General features: G+C 49.3%; 1 protein-coding gene across 2 annotated transcripts in view; it reads right to left on the bottom strand.

Moving 5' to 3' along the window:
• DLGAP4 (DLG associated protein 4) overlaps positions 1–20,463 on the bottom strand; it is a 251,795-nt gene extending 231,332 nt beyond the window's left edge. The window contains exon 1 of one of the 2 annotated variants that reach the window (XM_056811842.1): positions 19,939–20,463. The gene's annotated coding sequence lies outside the window, so the exon portion shown is untranslated. The remainder of the gene's footprint in view (positions 1–19,938) is intronic. The other variant, XM_056811843.1, reaches the window with a different exon arrangement.
• Positions 20,464–20,803: the final 340 nt, after the last annotated feature.

Raw genomic sequence — 20,803 nt, 5'->3', positions numbered from 1 at the left:
TTTTATTCTTTTTTTTATCCTTATTTCCTATCCTAGTAACAGAAGTCACAGAGGGCCAGGTGCTCTGAAATCAGGGGTAAGTGACTTTCTCAGGGTCACACTGATGGGAATGTCTGAGGTCAGATTTGAGCCCAGGTCCTCCAGAGTCCAGGCCTGGTGCTCCATCCATTTAGCCCCTTAGCTGCCCCATCCTCATGCTTTCAATGTGCTCCTGAAGTCCCCCTGTACTAAAATGGGGATGAAACTTAGCTCACACAGCTCTGCTCAAATGAGCTACTGCACTTTGAAGTTGTAAAGCATAATATACATCATAATTGCTCATTGAGAATGACATGGTCCCCCCCCCTTATTTAAGTCTTCATAAGGAAATGGAAACTTAACAAATAAAAAGAACTAATCTAATATTGATTAGTATTGAGTTAAACATTCTACTTAAATAGAATACAGAATTTAGAGTAAGATTTAAAGAAATACTAAAACTTAGGTATAATTAGACAGGCATCATTCCTCCTAGCCTTGAACTATTCTTTTTTTTAACCCTTACTTTCCATCTTAGAATCAATTCTATGTGTTGGTTCTAAGGCAGAAGAACAGTAAAGACTGGGCAATAGGGGTTAAGTGACTTGCCTAGGGTCATACAGCTAGGAAGTATCTGAAGTCGTATTTGAACCCAGGACCTCCTGTTTCCAGGCCTGATTCCCTATCCAGTGAGCCACCTAGGTGTCCCTAACTGTTCTTACTTATAGGTTGAACTAACCCCAAGATGTATCCCAATAGAATTTACTATTATTAATAGAACTTACACTTACGTAATGATTTAAGGTTTGCAAAATACTTTTGACTTATGTCACTTGCAGCTTAATCTAATTTAGGATTTCTCCCCAGACTCCCCCAAACTCTAATGGATCGGGGGTCTTCCTGGTGTGTGGGCATTCCCTCTAGTAGTACAGATTGCAACCCACTTATACCTTCCTATTCCTATGCCTATCTTGACAAGAGTCACCAGTTCACCCAGCAGGCTTTGTCATGTTCTGTCTGCATCACATCGGCAGCAATGGACCACTTGAGCCACCGTTGATGTGCTATACTAATTGCTCTTACGAAACGATTTGTCCTTTGTTTTTTCCAGTCCTATGCTTGTCTGATGACACCCTTAATATCACTTTCCCCAGAGAATTCTTTTGAACATGGGGTAGCCTGCTTATGTTTACTCTGAGCTTCTCAACTGCCCATTGGATCCCTCTATTTTAATTATTGGGAAGGTGAAGAACTTTGCAACAAAGGTTTACTTTTTCTCCTCAATGGCATGTAGAAATAATTTTTCGCCTTTGTTTTTTAAAAATTTGAACTAAATCCTCCCCCTCCCTCCATGTCTTCCTTCTCCCCTTCCTGAGATGGCAAGCAGTCTGATGTGAAGAATTTCTGATGGTAATAAAAAGAACTCTCATGTCAATGGGATCACCGATCTAAAGCTAGAAAGGATCTTAGAAGTCAAGTCCAAAATTTTAATTTTTCTGGTGGGGAAGCGGAGGCCCTGAGAATCAAAGAGGCTTACCTAACATTACATCAAAGGCAGATTTTTGAATTTGGATCTTCTCACTCCAAATCTAGTCTTCTGTTGACTATACATGGTCGATACCCACTTCAAGATTTAGAGCACTTGGGGGCAGCTGGGTAGCTCAGTGGATTGAGAACCAGGTCTAGAGATGGGAGGTCCTGGGTTCAAATCTCGACTCAGACACTTCCTAGCTGTTTGACCCTAGACAAGTCACTTAACCCCAATGCTTAGCCTTTACGACTCTTCTACCTTAAAACGGATACACAGTATAGATTCTAGAGTGGAAGGTAAGGATTTAAAATAAAAATTAAAAAAAGGTTTAAAGCAATTTCAGGTTTGCAAAATGCTTTCCTCACGCTGATTTTTATAAATATTTCCATTTTTTTACTATCCCTGATTTACAAATTGGGAAATGGGGGGGGCAGAGAGGCTGTGACTTGCCCAAGATCCCCCACAGTGAGAATCCATCTGAATGATATCTCTTTAACTGTTCAGCATGACTTCCACTATATCTTTTTTGTCATTAGACCCCCTTCAACTGTGGGAGTTCCATCCAACTTGATATCAAAAGCTCATAGCAGGTGGCTTCCTTTCCCACTTTGATCTCTCTAATCAGAGGAGACACTTGACTATTTTATACTTTTACCAGAACTATGAAGAGGCTTTCCTGACCTGGCATTTCACTTTAGGCAGTCAATGAACATTTACGAAGTGCCTGCTATGGGCAAGGCTCTCCACTACAGAGGAAGACAATTATGCCAAACGGCTGAGTACAAATACGCGATTTCCAGAATAAACCAGAAACCACTGGAAGGCTGGGGACAGGAGGAGTCATTGGTCGGCCGACCAAGAGATAACCACATACTTATTGCTAGGCTCTACATTTTTAGCCATTCCCCTGCTTCTAGACGTTGGACGGAGGCGAAACCTGCTGGGGCTGCAAGTCCAGCAGACCTCATCAGGCAGGCGTTGTAGGGTCCATGCATCCTCATTACTGGGCTCTGAAACCACCCGGTGGCATGTCATGGGCAGGGACGGAATCTCCTTCACACCTGTCGCAGCACTGGCCATGGGACAATTGAGGAAATGGTGCCCAAAGAGTCTGCTCTTTCTGAGTTCACAGCTAGGCTGGTGCTGGGATGGCTCAAGGGATCTGGCCAGGCCCGATGACTAGAATCCCTTGTAAGGGAATCTCTCTCTGGCTAAACCCATTGGACCAAAAAAGGAGGATGTAGCGCTGTGGGACACCAATAATGCTGAGCCCCAGATTATGGCTCTCTCATAGTTAATATAGTCCTAAGGGAAAAGGGAGGAAGATATAGACAGAGGGAGAAAAAGAGATGGAGTGGGGTAGGCAAGAAAGACAGACATACAGAAGGGAAGATGGACTATGTATTGGGTAGTCTTGTAGAGACTATACATGTTTTACCTGTTGGGGTGATGGTGGGGAGCAAAGATTTGGGAGAGATCCTGCGTGCTCATGCCTGCATCTGTTTATGGGGATGTGAGTGCACATGAGGGGTGCAGGCCATTGGTTGTTGATCCATTTTTCACTTGGGTCTGACTCTTCATGACTCCATTTGGGCTTTTCTTGGCAAAGATACAGGAGGGGTCTGCCTTTTCCTTCTCTAGCTTATTTTACAGATGAGGAAACTGAGGCAAATAAGGTTAAACATCTAGTCTAAGATCACATAGCTAGTAAGTGTCTGAGGCCAGATTTGATCTAGAAAAAATAAGCCTTGTTGACTCCAAGAGCTCTAACCACTTTGTAACCTACCTGCCCGGCATAGAGTCAATGAACAACCCATTGTGCCACTCCTGAGCCAACTGCACTTTGGGGTCCTATGGGAAGGGAAGGATCTGTCAGTCCTCCCATACTTGGAGTTAAAGCAAGTTCCCTAGCATCCTCCATGACTGAGAGTTCTAGGAACTCAACTTCCTCCCCGAAAAGTCCTTCCACAGCTCACCTTTCATGTCTGGGATGACCTCTGCAGAATGCCAGGGCCAAAGCGGGTTAAATACCTCTTTTTAGAAATGAGGAAACTGAGTTTGGAGAAGGCCCAGGACTTGCCCCACAGTAAAAAAGCAGCAGAGATGAGACAAGAACCTAGATGTCCTGACTTCAAGGGCAGAAGAGGCACAGCTGGATGAAGGAGAGAGGGAAGATGCCCACTCTAAGCATACAGGACAGATGGCAGGTGGGGACAAGAAGACTGTGCTTTATGTCCTGCTTGTCTATAGGATTTGGATACCCTACGGACAACTAATATTAGCAAACTGACCTCACCACCTTCTCTTCTAAGTCACCACCTGCCTGGCTTTCTATCACAAGCCTCCTGACTCTTCCAAGCCTGAAGACCTGCCTGGGGCCTTAGAGCAATCTGACCCCCTCATTTTCTTGACTCTTCGTTTTACAGATGGGGAAACAGACTCAGAGAAGGTAAAGGACAAGCACCAAGATCAGGCAGTAAGCCTGAGGTAACATGACTAAAACCTGACCCTGGATCTCCTGTCCCTCAAAGATCAGAAGGTACAGAGCTGGAAGGGACCTCAAGAGATCCCTTTTACAGGGGAGGAAGCTGAGGCCCAGAGAAGGAGGAAGGTTTGCCCAGTGTTACATGGGAAGTAAATGGCAGGGCTGGAACTCTTGCCTCTAAATCGGAGCTCTTCCTCCTACCATGACACCGCAGCAGTGAAAGACTCATTCCACCTCTTGAGACCCTCCCCAGAGGTCACCAACATTCTTACCCCCATCTTTGTCTCTTTTCCTCTCCTTCCTTTTTCCTCACCTCTCCAGCTGGCTCTGGGGACCCTAAACCACATTTCCCTCTTCTTCCCCAACCCTAAAACAAAGTCACACTCCCAACTAAATCAAAGAGCTTCAGACTCAGAACTTGAAAGAATTTCATTGGATAGAGTGCCAGGTCTGGAGATGGGAGGTCCTGGATTCAAATGTGGCCTCAGATACTTCCTACCTGTATGATCCTGGACAAGTCACTTAACCCCCATTGCTCAGCCCTTCCCACTTTTCTGCCTTGGAAGCAAAATTTAGGATTGATTCTAAGATGGAAGGTGAGGATTAAAAAAAAGAAAAGCATCTCAGAAACTATGTAGTCCAGGACATCTTACCTACATGGAGGCCAAAGAGTCTCCATGTAAAGACCGCCGGGGATAAGTAATTCTTCAGAGAGGCCCATTTCAATACTGAACAAGTAACTTAAGCTTTGATGACTAGGAAACTTCTTGTACATGATGCTGAAATGCTTCCCTCTTCTGCCCAACAGAATGTAAACTCCGAAGGCAGAGCAGAGCCCCTTTCATTTTTGTCTTTGTATACTCAGTGTCTGGCACATAGTAGGTGCTTACTAATAAGTGTTTGCTGATTGACTGGCCTTGTTTCGGACCTCTGGGATCACACAGGACAAGTCAAAGCTATCTTCAAAGACTAAATGGTAACTTTAAGTCACCTCCTCTTCAGGCTACACATCCCCCAGGACAGATGGCATGGACATCCCTCACCGTCCTGGTGGCCTTCCTCAGGTCACACTCCAGCTTGTCAACGAGTGCCCAGAACTATGGCCTCCGGGATAGCCCTCTGGGCATGTTGTGACCCAGCCAAGGGCAATGGCACTCTGTGGGCCCTCATTCTGTGGAACACTTAAACACTCCCTCCTTCCTTTAAAGCCCCAGGTCCCTTTAGCAAAGCCGAGGCCAGAATTCTCTGCTCTCCCTCACTAAGCAGAGGCTTCCTCCCCTTCACTCCCTGCTCCGCTGTCCTTATATCCCTCTGGTTTGGGAGGCTCAGCGTTGCCCCTATTCCTCCCCACTGCCTCTTCCTGCCTCCACAACTTCACTCAAATTTTCCTTCCTTCAGGCAGTCTCTCAAGACTTGGAGGAAGCACCTCAAGGCAGAAAAGAACATTTAGGTTGCCAGGGCGCATAGTTCTGCTCCTATCCCTGCCACTAATTCCCTGGGTAACCTTGGGCAAATTGATTAGCCTTCCTGGGCCCCAGTTCCTCTATCTAAGCTCGAAATCTAAGCCTTAGTGGACTTCCTGTAAAATAATACTAGTGCCCATTTTTATATAGCCTTAAGATAGATACAGCACCTTCCTCATGAAGGGAGTAGTGCAAATATTATTCCCATCTTGTTGTTCGTCCATTTGGGGTTTTCTCCGTAAAGATATTGGTTTGCCTCTTCTTTCTCCAGATTTACAGTTGAGGAAACTGAGACAAACAGGGTGAAGTGACTTGCCCAGGGTCACACAGCTAGTAAGTGTCCGAAGTCAGATTTGAACTCAGGAAGAGGAGGCTTCTTGACTATCCTCTCTGTGCCACCTAGCTGTCTTTATCCCCATTTTACAGTTAAGGAAATTAAGCCTCAGAGAAGAAGCGATTTTCCCAGGATGCCAAAAATACTTGAGCTCTTGACCTCACAGGATGGTTGTGAAGGTTTAATGGAAGAGTGGATGCTGAAGCACTCTCCACTCACTAAAGCAGCACATTCTTCGCACTGGGTTTAGCCTTGTGGCCTCCCCAGCTGCCACCTCGCCTCTCTAGGGTGAGGAGTGGAGAGGGGGTGCCTGTCTGATCTGTCACCCTCTGACTTCCTCCTGCCCAAGTGCTTGTATCCAAGTGGATTCAGGCTAAAATGATTGGGGGTGGGTGGTGGGTGGGAGGGAAGGTGGAGACTCTCAATGCCCATCAGAGATGGGAGTAAAGGGTGAGATTCAAGTTTTCCCGAGTCTTTGGGGCCACCCCCTCTTCCACTCTCCTCTCCAGGCCCAAGACTCAGGGGGGGCATGCCATTCTCAGGTACCCTGCTGGCCCTGGCCCTGCAGAAATCCCTTGTAGACCTTTACTCGCCATCTTTTTCCTCTTTCCAGCCTCTGTGGCCACCTCTCATGCCGCACTTCAGGAATTTCTCACACCTTCCCTTTCCCAGAGCCAGGCACCTTCCACGAAAGCATCCCTTGGGTTAACACCCTGACTCTAGGGATGGCACCTTCTTCCAGCTGTCTGGTTTTTAGGAAGGAGGTTGGAAAGGAGAGACACGGAAAAGAATCGCTGGCCCAGCCCAGAAGCCCCTCTTCCACTCTCAGCCATATTCTCCAACCTCAACACGACTGGAGAGGCAAAGGTTTAATGAGGTGCTTGTCCCCACAGTCGTGCCCCAGCCAAGGGGGACTCCGGAGGTGTCCCTTGCTCTCAGCCCAGCTGCATATCGCCCACCTACATTCCAGGGATCACATTAGCTCCATCAGAGTGAGTTTGGCGACCAAAAGAGACCCACTCCACAGGCACTAAGCCGGTGGTCCAGATTCATCAGCCACAAAGCTGGGGCTCTTTCTGAGCCTAGAAAGACTGACCTGGGAAACAAAACACCTCTGCGAGGAGTCGTAAACCCCCATCATAAGATTCAGAGCAGGGAGGGCATCTTGGAGCTCGTCTACTCCAACGTCCTCATTTCTACAAATAAGGAAACTGAGGCTCGGAGAAAGGAGATGACTTAGCCAACATCACACCAAAAAGTAGAGGAGCCAAGGAATTCAAGCTCAGGTCTTCAGATGCCATATCCATTGCTCTCTCATTTGCAAATGGCTCACACCTTTATAGCACTTCACTTTATTAGCAGCTAAGGTGGTTCAGTGAATAGAGCCCTGAACCTGGAGTCAGGAAGATTTCAGTTCAAATGGGACCTTGGACACTTACTGGTTATGTGACCCTGGGCAAGTCACTTAACCTCTATCTGCCTCAGTTTCCTCATCTGTAAAATAGGGATAACAACCGACCTCTCTGGATTGTTGTGAAATGTATAAAGTGTTTCACAAACTTGTATAGCATTATGTAAATATGCTATCATTTCTAGAGTGCTTTACAACTTTTTCTTATTGCTCTTACTGAAAATCTTTCTCATCTTTCCTAGATGGATATGGTCCCAGGACACATTACTCTCCTGATATTATTCTTTTATATTTAATGTTCTGTGGGCTAAGGCACAGGTGGATCAGCTACTTGCCTTTTACAAAATGATACTTAACTTCCATCTTAGAATCTGTGTATTGGTTTCAAGGCAGAAGAGCAGTCAGGGCTAGGCAATGGGAGCTAAGTGACTTACCCAGGGTCACATAGCTGGGAAGTGTCTGAGGCCAGATTTGAATCCAGGATCTCCTCTCTCTAGGCCTGGCACTCTATCCACTGAACAGCCCAGCTGCCCCAGTGGATTGCTTTTTGCAGTTGAATAAATGGGGATATGAGCTCATCTTCTGTGGACTCACTGAGGCCAATCTGGGTACCAATCAATGAGCAGACAGGATGATGAGAATGAGACGGGCCTCATCCTGCTCCCCCTTGATTTTGATGTCCTTGTCAAGGTCTCTTTATCTTGCCTGCAGTTTAGAGATCATGGGTGATTGGCATGGTGACATCTATTTAAAATGCTATTTGGAAGTTTTTATGGGTCTCTGTTATGTCCTGGAGATTTGTGGACGATGCTTCAAACTGTGGTTCCTGTTGTGATTCTGGGTTTTAGCTCTTATTTCATCCATGGGGGAACTCTCAGGGAAGAAACTCCCTCTATTAATGCAGATTGGCATCTTTATGAACCCAGAGAGTGACCTCGAGTTGTGAGACGTTTCATGACTTACCCAGGGTCACACAGCTGGTCTGTGTCTGAGTATTAGCATTTTTGTTGACATCTCTCCCATTTTCTATAGAGATTTAGTGGTCTACCCAGCGTTCTCCTTGCTATAATTCCATGAGGAAGGTTGGATAGGGATTGTTATTCTCATTTTACAGACAGGGAAACAGAGGCTCTGATACAGGAAGAGACTCATACAAGGTCACGCTTACGGTTGCTCTCAGAATCAGGACTTGGGACTCGGGTGTCCTGCCACTAGCTCAAGGAGGCAGCAGCCAGTGGCACAATGGATAGAGCACCGAATCTGGAGTCATAAAGACCTGAATTCAAATCCAGCCTCACGATACTTACTAGCTGTGTGACTCTGGGCAAGTCACAACCTCAGTTTGCCTCAACTTCTTCAACTGTAAAATGGGGATAATCATAGCGCCTGGTTCTCAGGGATTTTGCGCCGATGCAATGGGCTAATATTTGTAAAACATACTCAGCACAGTGCCTGGTGCATGGGGGGCTCGATGTAAATGCTGATCCCCTTCCCCCTTCCCTGTGATTCCCTGCCTGCTGCAGAAGGGCTCATCCCTGAAAGCTGATCACCTTTAGGTGCGGTTTAAGTTTGGCAAAGTGCTGTCCCCATGTAATCTGAGCTCCATTCTGGGCTCACAACAGCCCTGCCAGTCGGGTGCTATTGTTCTCTCCATCTCACAGGTGAGGGGCCTGGAGCTGAGAGGCTCAGTGATCTGCTCAGAGGCTCCTAGCAGCTGAGTATCTACGGGAAACAAACCTAATCCTTCCTGACTCAAAGTCCAGCACTTTAATCTATCAAATCAGAGGATGTCAGAACATTTAAAAAGTAGCTATTCCTGGGTGCAGCTGGGTGACTCAATGGATGGAGAGTCAGGCCTAGAGATGGGAGGTCCTAGGTTCAAATCTGGCCTCAGACACTTCCCAGCTGTGTGACCCTGGGCAAGTCACTTGACCCCCATGGCCTAGCCCTTACCACTCTTCTGCCTTGGAACTAATACACAGTATTGATTCTAAGATGGAAGGTGAGGATTTTTAAAAAATGACTATTCCTACCTCTAAACAGAAAGGTGAGCTCTCACAAACTGCTAGGCAGCTGGGTGCCTCTGTGGATAAAGCAGCAGGAGTCAAGTAAGGCTCATCTTCCTGAGTGCAAATCTAGCCTCAAGTACTTACTAGCTGTGTGACTTTGGACAAGTCACTTACTCCTGTTTGTCTCAGTCTGCAAAATGGACTGGAGAAGGAAATAATGGCAAACCACTCCACTATCTTTGACAACTAAAACCCTAATAGAGTTTAACATGGCTGGAAAAACACGTGGGCCCTGAAATACACTAGGACACAGAATGTGGCCTCCAGAAGCCGAAGGACACAAAGGATTATGGGATTTAGCACTTGGAGGGTCTTCGGGATCACAGATGTAGAGCTGGAAGGGACCTTGGGCATTACCCAATCTCCTCATTTTACAGATGAGAATGCAGAGGCCCCAGGGAGGTTAAATGATATGGAACTTTCTCATTATATTGAGGCCTAGAGCCATTTCAGTTTTTGCCTTTGTATCTCCCAGGGCCTTGCAGGCATTTAACATGCTTGCTGAATTGCCCACGATTACCATTTAATGAACTGAGGTTTGAACCTCGGTCTCCCCATCCCCAGGCCACTGTTCTTCCCATCATTTTCCAGTCATGTCCCACTCTTCTTGACCCCATTTGGGGTTTTCTTGGCAGAGATCCTGGAGTGGTTTGCCCTTTCCTTCCCCGGCTCATTCTACAGATGAGGAAACTGAGGCAAGCAGGGGTAAGTGACTTGCTTAGGGTCACACAGGCTAGGAAGTAAGGTTCCCTGGCCTGCCCTCTCTGCACCAACCCATCCCTCAAATTCACGAAGGAGGTAAGTTGTAGGAGCCAGGACGATGAATCTTGGGAAAATTTTGTCCAGGGAGAAATGAGCCCACAGAGCTCAGTGGACGAGGCTGCAGGCTAGCCCCCATGAAAGAGTCTGTTCAGCAGGGGGTCCCCACTGCCAGCCGAGGGAGACTTCCCTGCAGCCCCCAGCCGAGGCTCCCAAGGCAGGCCCCCGTGGCCCACACGCCGCAGACCAATAGGACCCAAGCCCACGTGTGGCCAGCGCCGGCTCCGCAGCGCTCAGGGCAGGACATCGATGGGCCCAGCCCTCTGTGGGGCCTCCAGCTGTCTCTGACCCAGGTCTCTGCGCGAGGGCACAAGCCAGAGAAGCCCAGGAGCAGACGCCAGAGCCGGGAGGAGCCTGAGATAACCCAAGTCCCTGGGAAGCGGCTCTTTCCTTTCTCCCGTTTTCCCATCATTCCCCTTCCCGTTCTCCTGCCAGAGTGGATGCTTGCCCGCCTGCTGCTGCTGCTGCTGCTGGTGCTCCCGTCGGGGCCGAGCAGGCCCAGAGGAAGCCCTGCTGCCCAAGTCACCTGGCAAACAGGGAAGCCAGCTACCGCTTCCCCTCCCCGTCTCCCCTTCTCCAGGAGGGATTCTGGGAAGCAAGGGGAGACGTATACACCGAGAGCCAAGGAAGGGGAACGGCCTATAGGACAACCACAATGACGGAAACCATCACTTAAAGCGCACACTAACTTTGAACAGTCCTGGAGGACCTATAATGGAGCAGACCTTCCTCCTCTGGCAGAGGGCAGCCGGGTGGCGCAGCGGGCAAAGCGCCTGCCCCGGAGTCAGGAAGACTCCTCTTCCCGAGTTCAAGTCTGACCTCAGACACTTTCTAGCTGGTGACTCTGGGCAAGTCGCTTCACCCTGTTGGCCTCGGTTTCCTCATCTGTAAATGAGCTGGAGAAGGAAATGGTCAACTATTTCAGTATTTCTGCCAAGAAAACCCCCTTTAAATAGAATCAGACACGGCAGAAACAACTGAATGGCAGCCTCTTAGCAGAGAAATGGGGACCGCAGACGTGGAAAGTGGCATTTGTTCACACACACAGTTGTGTGATGGTCTTGGCTTTGCTTAGATGTTTTGTGTTACCAGGAAGGACTTACTGGAGGAGGTGGGGAGGGAAATGAAGGTGAAATAACTGTTGTATAAAAACCAAAGGCAATCATGAAATTTAAATAAGTACAGAGGGGGCAGCTGGGTGGCTCAGTGAATGGAGAGTCAGGTAGAGACGGGAGGTCCTGGGTTCAAATCTGGCCTCAGACACTTCCTAGCTGGGTGACCCTGGGCAAGTCACTTGACCCCCATTGCCTAGCCCTTACCGCTCTTCTGCCTTGGAGCCAATACACAGTATTGATTCCAAGACGGAAGGTAAGAGTTTAAATAAATAAATGAATGAATGGATGGATAAAAATCAGTCTGTAAAGCAGTTTCTTGCCTAGACTAATAGGCACCATTCTGACTAGCCCCTAGCCCACAGAACCATAGGCCTTTCCCGGTCCCCACAGCTGCTGGTGACTCATCCCTCCCTACTCCAAACACCTTGCACAGACTCTCTACATACACATATGTGTATAATATTCGCACACACCTTTACATATGCATGTGGCCTAGACTCCAAACTCCTGGAGGCCAGGGACTCTTCCTTTTTCCTTTGCATCCTCAGCGTCGGGTGCAGTGCCTGCATCACAGTGGATGATTAATAAATGCTCCTTAATGGTCAGACTGATAACCTAGTCTACCGAGAGACGAAAAGTCTAGTGGAGCCCTCCCCCCCTCGTTCTCAGAGGCTCTGAAAGCAAGTGACTTACCCTAGGTCACAGAACAAATAAATACCAGAGTCAAAATTCGAACTCAGGCCCCCTGATTCCAAATGCAACAGTTCCTAAAACACTCGGTGCCCTCTGCCCCCTTACAGCCGGGCTTTAGAGGAGGTCCAGGCCACTCCTGTCCGAAGGAGGCTGAGGAGAACGAGAAGAGGAAGGGACCAGATCAAGGTCACTGGGCCTAGAGCGCAGGCCTCTCTCCCCTCCACCAGAAGCAGCCTCCTCTCCATCCCTCCCCCCACAATCCAATCTGGCAGAGCCGGGGAGAGGTGCCAACACTCAGTGCTGTTGGCTGGGGGTGGAAGCCAGGCAGCCTGAGATGTGTGGGAAGAGCATTTAAAAAAAATTTTTTTTGTCGTCTTTAGCAAACCCGGGCCCCCGTTTCCAAGCTGTGCTCCTGAGCTCTTGGCCGCATGACGCAGCCGTGGTGCGAGGGTCCGGGGGCGGGAGGGGAGAAGGGGCCCCTCCCCCAGCCAGCTGCCCGGGGGGGGGGGGGGGGCACCCCTGGGAAGGCAGGCCTGAGCCAGAGCTTCCTGGCGGCCAGACGGGCTGGGTCAGGTCACCTGGGAGTAGTGGGGCTCCCGAAATAGCTCGCATTCATCTCGTATTTGCTGGTTACAAAAGGCCTTTTACATCTGCCATCTCTTTTGATCCTCACAATAGCCCTGTGAGGCAGGGACTGTGCTATTATCCCCATTTTACAGAGGAGGAAACTGAACCCCAGAGAGAGATCGGGATCTGCCCACAGCCAAATGGGCAATGAGCGGCGGAGCTGGGACAAGAGCCCGAGCCTTCTGACCCCTGCCTAGGGCTGTGTCTGTACACCTTGCTGCCACCTGGAAAGTGGGTGAGGGGGCTGGATTTTAGAATGATAACAGCAAATGGCATTTGCCAAGTACCTACCCTGGGCACCCCTGGAAGGAAGGTGCTTATTGTTTTATTATTGTTTTCATTTTATAGTTGAGTCAACTGAGGCAAACAGGTTAAGTGTTTGCTTAGGGTAGCTACTAAGTATACAAGGTGGGATTTGAACTCAGGTCCTCCCCATGGTAGGTCCAGTGTTCTATTCACCACGATCTAACTGCCTCTAGTAAGCCCTGCAATAGCCTGGGATAAGAATCAGGAGACAGGGTTCTAGTCCCCATTCAGCTACTGATTTTAAGAATGAACCGTGTCCCTCCATCAAAGACATTAACCTTGGGGCAGCTAGGTGGATAGAGAAACAGGCTTGGAGGCAGGAGGACCTGGGTTCAAATCTAGCCTCACTTTCTAGCTATGCGCCCTGGGCAAGTCACTTAACCCCAGATTCCTAGCCCTTGTCACTCTTCTGTCTTAGAAGTGATACGTTAGATTAGGAGACTATTCCACCACATTAGAGCTGTACCCAGGGTTATGTAGACCCTGAAAATATTTATTGGATGATTTGTAATTTGCTTCATTTTGGCAGGAAAGGTGCTGTTCCATACAAGTGAACTTTCCAAATAACTGAAGTTCATCCTTTTAAACACCAAACTTTTTTTTAAAAGAAATTTAAAACTCAACTTTGAAACTCGCTGACCTCTTGGATACTCAGAGGACTCTTTTGATTTCCTTTCTGACTATTGATTTGTTCTGAATAGAAGTTACTGGATCAATGAGCTTACTATGGTGCAGTTAGAAAAAAATCTGGATTTGGATCAGAAGTCCTGGATTCAAATCACAGGTCTGCTACTTACTCTCTGATGCTCCTGGGCAAGTCACTTAACTTTTTTCCAGGACAATTTCCTCATATGCAAAATGAAAGGACTTAACTATTGGACCTCTGTGGCCTCTTCCAGTTCTAAATCTATCTGTCCTCTTCCAAGTGTCCATTAGAGGAAGAGAGCCCAGCTTTGGCGGCACCCAGGACTGCCCATCTTATTCCAGTCTCTGACACAAGCACTTTAAAAGAGAGAGCTCCAACCCTAGTTTGGCAACCCCAATTTATTTCAGTTGGGTTTCACTGTCAAAGGACTCTGAACTTTCAGGGAAAGAGAGAGAAACATAGAATGACATAATGGAAAAAGGGCTAGCCCAGGAGTCTGCAGAGCTGAGTTTTTCCCTCTTTGCCATCAACTTACTGTGATCTTGAGCCTTTCCTTCCTTTCTTTAAGCCTCAATTTCCCAGCTATAAAATGAGGCTTGATCATTCTTGCCATGATCTGCTTCCCAGTGCTACCAGGAAGATTCAGTGTACAGCTGATTATGGCTGCAACATATAACTTGCAAAGAGCTGTCCTCCTGGGGGCAGCTAGGTGATTTAGCAGACTGAGAGCTGGGCTTGGAGTTAGGAGGACCTGGATTCAAATTTCGTGTCAGACACTTCCCAGCTGTGTGACCCTGGGCAAGTCACTTAACCCCCATTGCCCAGCCCTTACCTCTCTTCTGCCTTGGACCCAATATTTAGTATTGATTCTAAGGTGGAAGGTGAGAATTAAAAAAAAAAAAGAGCTGTGCTCATCATGTGTGATATATAAGAGACTGCAAACCACATGTACATCCCACATAAATGGGAGCTGGGGATGGGGGAGAGAGGTAATGCCTCAAAAATCAGACAATGGCAGATTTCGCCTTCCTGCCGGGACTGACGTTGGAGCCTAGGGTGACAGATGTGTTCCAAATTAGGTCAGATAAGAAGACGTGACACCCAGTTTGGATGGTACTGGAGACAAAAACCAGGGTGGGGCAGGGGATGCAGCCACACAGGAACAAAACGTAGAAGAGCTATCAGCTTCCTGAACTTGTCCTGTGCATAATAATGATGAAAATCGAGGTTGGCAAGTCTCCAGTGCTTTCTGATTTACAAGAGTTTTGTTATATATTCTACAAAGAAAAGGACTTGTAAACCTCAAAGTTAGAGAAAAGTGACATCACATGAGCTTACTTGATCTTCACAAAAATCCAGGATGGTTGGTAACATGGATGGGTATTTTGTTCCTCTTTGGACATGTGATTGTATTACTCTGGGGGAATCTTCTAGAGTGGAAATTCTTTCTGCCAGTGTAGAATGATGACCCATCTAGAACTTACATTCTTGACTGACCTACACACACCTGGAAGAGAAATAACTTGCCCATAGTCTTATATATAGTATGTGGCAGAGGTAGGATTTGAACCAAGGTTTTCCCAACTTCCTGTCCACCGTACTCTGCTGCCTCTGGGGAAGGTATTACTCCCACCTCCCACCCCCTAAATCCTGGACCCCCTTTAAGGCCCAGCTCAACTCCCACATCTTCTAGGAACTGTACTACACCATTCCAACTCTGACCACTCGAAGCTTGATTGTCCTCCTTTATTAACAATTATTAACCCACATTTAAGCAGCGTTTTAAGGTTTGCAAAGTACTTTTCTTCACAGGAAGTCTGAGGCTGAGGTAGAGAGCATAGACATAATCACTCCCATTTTACAGATGAATAATCTGAGAGTCTGAGAGAGAAAATGCCTTGTTCATGTCCAGCCCCATGGCCAGTGTGAGAGGTAGGGTTGGAACATGGAATTCCAATCCATGCTCTTCCCACTATGCCATTCTGCCTCCTTCTTCCCCTCTATACTTCTACCGGGCTGATTTGGAGAATTCAGAGCTGAAAGGTGCCAGAGCCCACGAGTCTAATTTTCCTTTATTTTCTGGAGAAGGTACTCAGGGCTATGCAGCTAATTAGTGGCAGAGCTGGCCATCTATCTAGAAGTCAAATCCAGGTCCTCTGACTCCTAATCCAGGTCCATACCACATGATTTCACCCTAATTATAAATTGTCTAATATTAGTTGCTATCATTCCATGCAAAGGAGTCTTGATTCCCCTAGTAGACTGTCAGTTCCTGACAGGGGCTGTCATACTTCATCTGTGTGCCCCTTAAATGCCTGGCTGGCACAGGCCTGGGCCCTCTTCAAGGGCTCAGTCATTACTTGGCTACCTGGAGGAAGGAAGGATGGGGATAAGGATGGCGGGGGCAGGGAGTCACTCGGAATACAGGGAAGCCTGCCTTTCTGTAGCTTCCTTTCTTGCTCCTGGTTCTGCCCTCTGGAGCCAATTAGGGGAAGTTTGCTTCTCTTCTCTAGGCCAGCTTTTCAAATACCTGGAGACAGAAATCCTCTCCATTCTCCACTCTCCCATTCCGCCATCCCCACCAAGCTGGCTATTATCCAGGTTGCACATCTGAAACTTATAGGATCTGGTCGCCCCGCCACTCCTTACCTTGGTTTTACTCACCTGTAGGATCCCACATTCATCTATCTAATAAACACTTATTAGGATTCTACTTTGTATAAGGCAGTATATAACATAACATAACATAATATAAGCATTAGGAATACAAAGAAGGGGGGCAGTTGGTGACTAAGTAGATAGAGAGCCTGGTATAGTCACAGGAGGTCCTGGGTTCAAATATGACTTCATATACATCCTAGCTATGTGACCCCGGACAAATCACTTAACCCTCATTGCCTAGCTCTTACTGCTCTTCTGCCCTAGAACCAATACATGTTATTTATTCTAAGATGGAAGATCAGGGTTTAAAAAAGAGAGAGAAAAATGAAAACAGTCCCTCCCCTTGAGGAGCTTACATTTTACTAGGAAGCTTGCCAACATCCCTCCTGAAATGTGGTACCCAAAGGGATCTTTTTTCCTTGTAGAGATATTTCTCTCCCCTCCCAGATGGGAGACACAGGAAGAAGTTCAGGGCTCCTCAACCCTTAACCCCTGGAAGCCCCACCTCTCCAGCCTAAAGGTAACGACCAATTAAAGTAGATTCCTTTTGAACTAAATCCCTCCTTATAGGGGCTGGCTAGTTTTGATCTTTTTCTGAATCAAAGCCCACCTCAGCTCCAAACTTGGGCCACCACTTTGCAGATGTGTCCTTGGTCACCTAGAGGGACAGAGGAGGAGGATGTGTATGGCACCTTTGTTTGGTACAGACCACTGGGAATGCCACACACACAAGCTTTCCTGGGACAGGTCCAGGAGCATCATCTTTGCTCAAGGATGATGGCCACAGCAGCAAGACAAGATCCTGTCATTCTCTTGATTGTATTTCCTTCCCACTTCCCCCTCAAACACACACACACACACACACACACACACACACTGTGAGCCACTCTGAAAATGTCCTTGTAGCCTCCAGCTAAAGCGAAAACCAAACAAACAAATGCCACCCTGGGAGAGAATGGCTGTGGAGCTTGGCCTAAAGGGGATCTTGTTAGGGAGTGTGATGAACCAGGGGTCCTAGGACACATATGGTCTTTAGAACTATGCACCACCACAGATGCATCTGTCCCCCTCCTCCCTCCATATCATACACACGGACACAAAGACACATATAAAAGCATATGGAGACATCGACATATCACATATATGCATCTAGGGATACACAGGCAGACATGTGAAAACACTGAAAACCAGGCAAAGGCACATAGAGATACATGCAGAGGCACACACTCAGACACACACTCAGAGATGCATACCGCATATGCCCAGATATATGCAGAAATATACCACCATATCCACTCACAGAGACACTCTGTGTCCAAATCACTAGTTATTTCCAGCACCTGTTGGGAACAGATTGATCAGCCCCTCAGTGGCTGCTCAGGATGGGTCCCTAGGGCTGTCTCACCACCTGTGGAGCAGCCAGACCCTCAACGCCATGGCTCGCCTTAGGTTTTGATGATAGCAACACGCCCCAAGTTCAATAGAATCAATTCTAGTCATTTCTTTGCTATCCAAAGGATTATGGCAACTTCAGCTCTGCCCTGTCCATGGTATCAATAGACTAAACCCCCTCTTTACTCCCAGTCTGTAGTCTGATACTCCTTTTGGTCCTAGTGTGGCCCCAGGATCTGGAAATTCTAGGGGTTCCAGAAGAGCTTAATCTACTCCTCTTCCTCTCACATCACTCAGCCCCTTCCTTGGCACCTTGTCTAGTTTGGGCTGCAAACAACACTGGATTTTCTGAATCAACCAGCCTAAAGGAGGCAGACTAGTTTCCAAAGGGGAGGGAGGTGGATGGAGAGGGCAGTCAATTCCTGAGATCCTCCAACATTACACCACCTTTGGCAAGCCAAGCCTAGGATATCTTGGGGACACAAGTCCCCTCTGAGACCTGGACCTTCAGGCCTACTCATCGGTAGAAATCTCTGAGGCTGTGGACAACATCAGATCTAGCTTAGAGTAGTGGTGGTCATCCTTGTTTGGGGGGCCCTGGGGCCTAATCTTGGTAGAGTAGCCCGCAGTAGGAGGAGGAGGGGAGCTAGCCATCTGATCCTTTACAAGGATTAGGCCCTTGGAGCCTTGGCAGGTGCTGGAGAAGACCCTGTGCCTCTATTCCTTCTCTACCTCTAGCTTTCAGCTGTGTGTTGGCTGAGCTGAATTAGGCAGGAATGGGATAGAGAACCCAGGGAACAGAGAGAAGCTTTTGCTTAGCCTTTTTTTTTTTTCAGTCTCTCTCTCTATATCATATAGCAAGGCCTGCCCCTCTTGTGGGGAGGGGTGCCCAGGATGAGAGATTCGACATCCTGGCTGAGGGGGTGAGCCTGGCCTGGCCCCAGAAACAGGAAGGAGAAGCTAGAGGAGACCTCTCTACATCAAAACCTTTCAGGGTCCAGTGCTCATCCTCCCTTTGCCCCATTTTTCTGAGGAAAGAGAGGGCAACTGTCCCAGGGTGTCTGGATGCTCCCTTCCCCATATTAACCAGTGGAACTCAACGCCAGTCTCTACCTCTCTATCCCCCTTCATTCAAGTGTTTCCCCCAATCCAATCCCACCACCTATTAATATTAATATCACAATCTGTCTCTGAAATCTATTAGCTGGTTTTTGTTAAAATATAATAAAAAGGGGGGAACCCCAACATAGAGAGAAAGCCAGGAGAGATGTAGAGAAAGGCATAGGACACAGAGGCGAAGCCCCACACAGCGAGTCACATGTCCAGGTAACACACATCCCCCTCCCCCCAGGCGCACAGAAGCCTCTGGCACATCTGGACACATCTGGACATGCAGCACCGGGGCCTGGACCCCTCTCCCTCCCAGCACAATTCTGCCTTTGAAGGAGGGACCCTGGCGTCCAAGGTAGCCCTCCCCGGCCACGTGAGGCCCCCCATCCCTCCCGGAAAGGCTCCCCCACCACCAGGGCCCGTCCACGTGCATTTCGCAGTAAATTCCTCTAGCAGAGGCCCCTGCCCCCATCCCCAGCCACATTGGTCAGAGTCCTATGTGCAGCCAGCACTAGGGGCCTTGGCTATGACCCGCCCCCCAATCTCCGGTCCCCTGAATGGAAGCGCCCCCCTCCCCTAGTTTCCTCCACAACCCCCCATACACACACACACAGCCATAGGGCAAAGGGTTGGGACACTGGGGGCTGCACAGTCCATATCCCCCTGGGGTTCTTAGAATATATAAAGAGGGGGCGGGCCGGGGCCCAGTTCTGCCCGGTAGTGCCAGGATTGAAGAAGGGGCTGCCTGGCCCCAGTCTTCTCCTGTACAAACATGCACCCTTCCAGAACTGAAGGGGCTACCTAGGGCCCCAGTGTTTCACTATTACCTCCTCACCCAAGGCATGAGGAAAGGGCTGTCCGGGGCTACCGGACCATCATCACCGCCGTGGGGCTCTGTGAATGAATAAGGAAGGGGGAAGCTACCCTGGCCCAGTGACCCTTCTTCTCGGGATGAGGAAGTGGCTGCCAGGGGCCGCAGTGCGCTCCCCCTTCTCCAGGCTCTGTGAATTTATGAGGAAAGGGCTGCCCCAGCACAGTGCTATCAGTCCCTCAGACAAGGGGGGAGCTTCCCTGGTCCCTACCTCCCCCCGGCCCCCCGCCCCCGCGCCCCCGCCCAGGCATAAGAGTGGACAGACCAGGCTGGAGCTGCTCCTGGGGAATAAGGAAGGGGATGCCCCGCTGCAGTGAAGCCGGCCTCCCCCACCCCGCCCCCGCCACTCCTCAAACTGGCCCCTTCCCCAGCTCCGGCCCGGCTCACCTGCGCTCTGCTCCCCCGGCCGCCTCCCCGGGCCATGCAGCGCACACGTCTCCGCGGTCCCAGCTCGGCCGCTGCGCTCCGGGTCGGGCTCCGGGTCCGGGTCCGGGTCCGGCTCTGGTTCTGGCTCCGGATCCTGTTTCTGCTCCTGGTTGGTCTCAGATCCGGCTACGGCTCGGGCACCGGCCCCTAGGCAGAGGCAACGGTGGCTCCGGCCCCCGCCCGCAGCGCCCCGCACGGCCCCATGCCCGGAGATGCTGCAGGAGCCGCGGCCGCCCGAGATCCCCCGAGAATACGGCAGGAGCGGCCGGGAGGGGCAGGTGGGGGAGAGCAGGGAGGGGACCCGGGAGGAGGGAACGAGGCGCCGACCGGCTGCTCCCAAAACCAGGCACGGACCCGGGAGGGGTGGGACTAAGTGTGTAGGGGCGGGGGCGGGGGCGGGGGGCGGCCACCGAGGAAACAGGGAAAGGGGGGGGGACGCAGAAAACTGGGGCAGTGCGAGCGAGGCGGGAGGGGCCGCCGTTCGCCTAGTGGTGCAGCCGCCTAGCGCCAGTCTGCCCCGCCCCAGACACTGATGGGAGGGGAAAAGAGCACCAAGTTCCGACCATCAGTCGGGTGAATCAAGAACCCATCAGAGTAGGAAAGGAGCCAAAGTTAAGACTCAGTCGGGGTGGTAGCATAGCATGGTGCTCAGTCTAGGTTTGAGTTCAGGGCCCTACAGGCTCAGTCTGTTGCTAAAGTCTAGGGCCAAGGTGCAATCCGGGGTCAGGGTCAGGCTCAGGGTTCAGTCTAGGATTGGGTTCTTACCCTGTGATCCGTAGATGTGAAGTTGAATGAAGTAAAATTTAGGTCTTTATTTCAATATAAC

This window comes from Monodelphis domestica, chromosome 1 (genome assembly GCF_027887165.1).
Source record: "Monodelphis domestica isolate mMonDom1 chromosome 1, mMonDom1.pri, whole genome shotgun sequence".
NCBI classification, from domain to species: domain Eukaryota; kingdom Metazoa; phylum Chordata; class Mammalia; order Didelphimorphia; family Didelphidae; genus Monodelphis; species Monodelphis domestica.
This window is presented reverse-complemented; position numbering and strand designations above follow the sequence as displayed.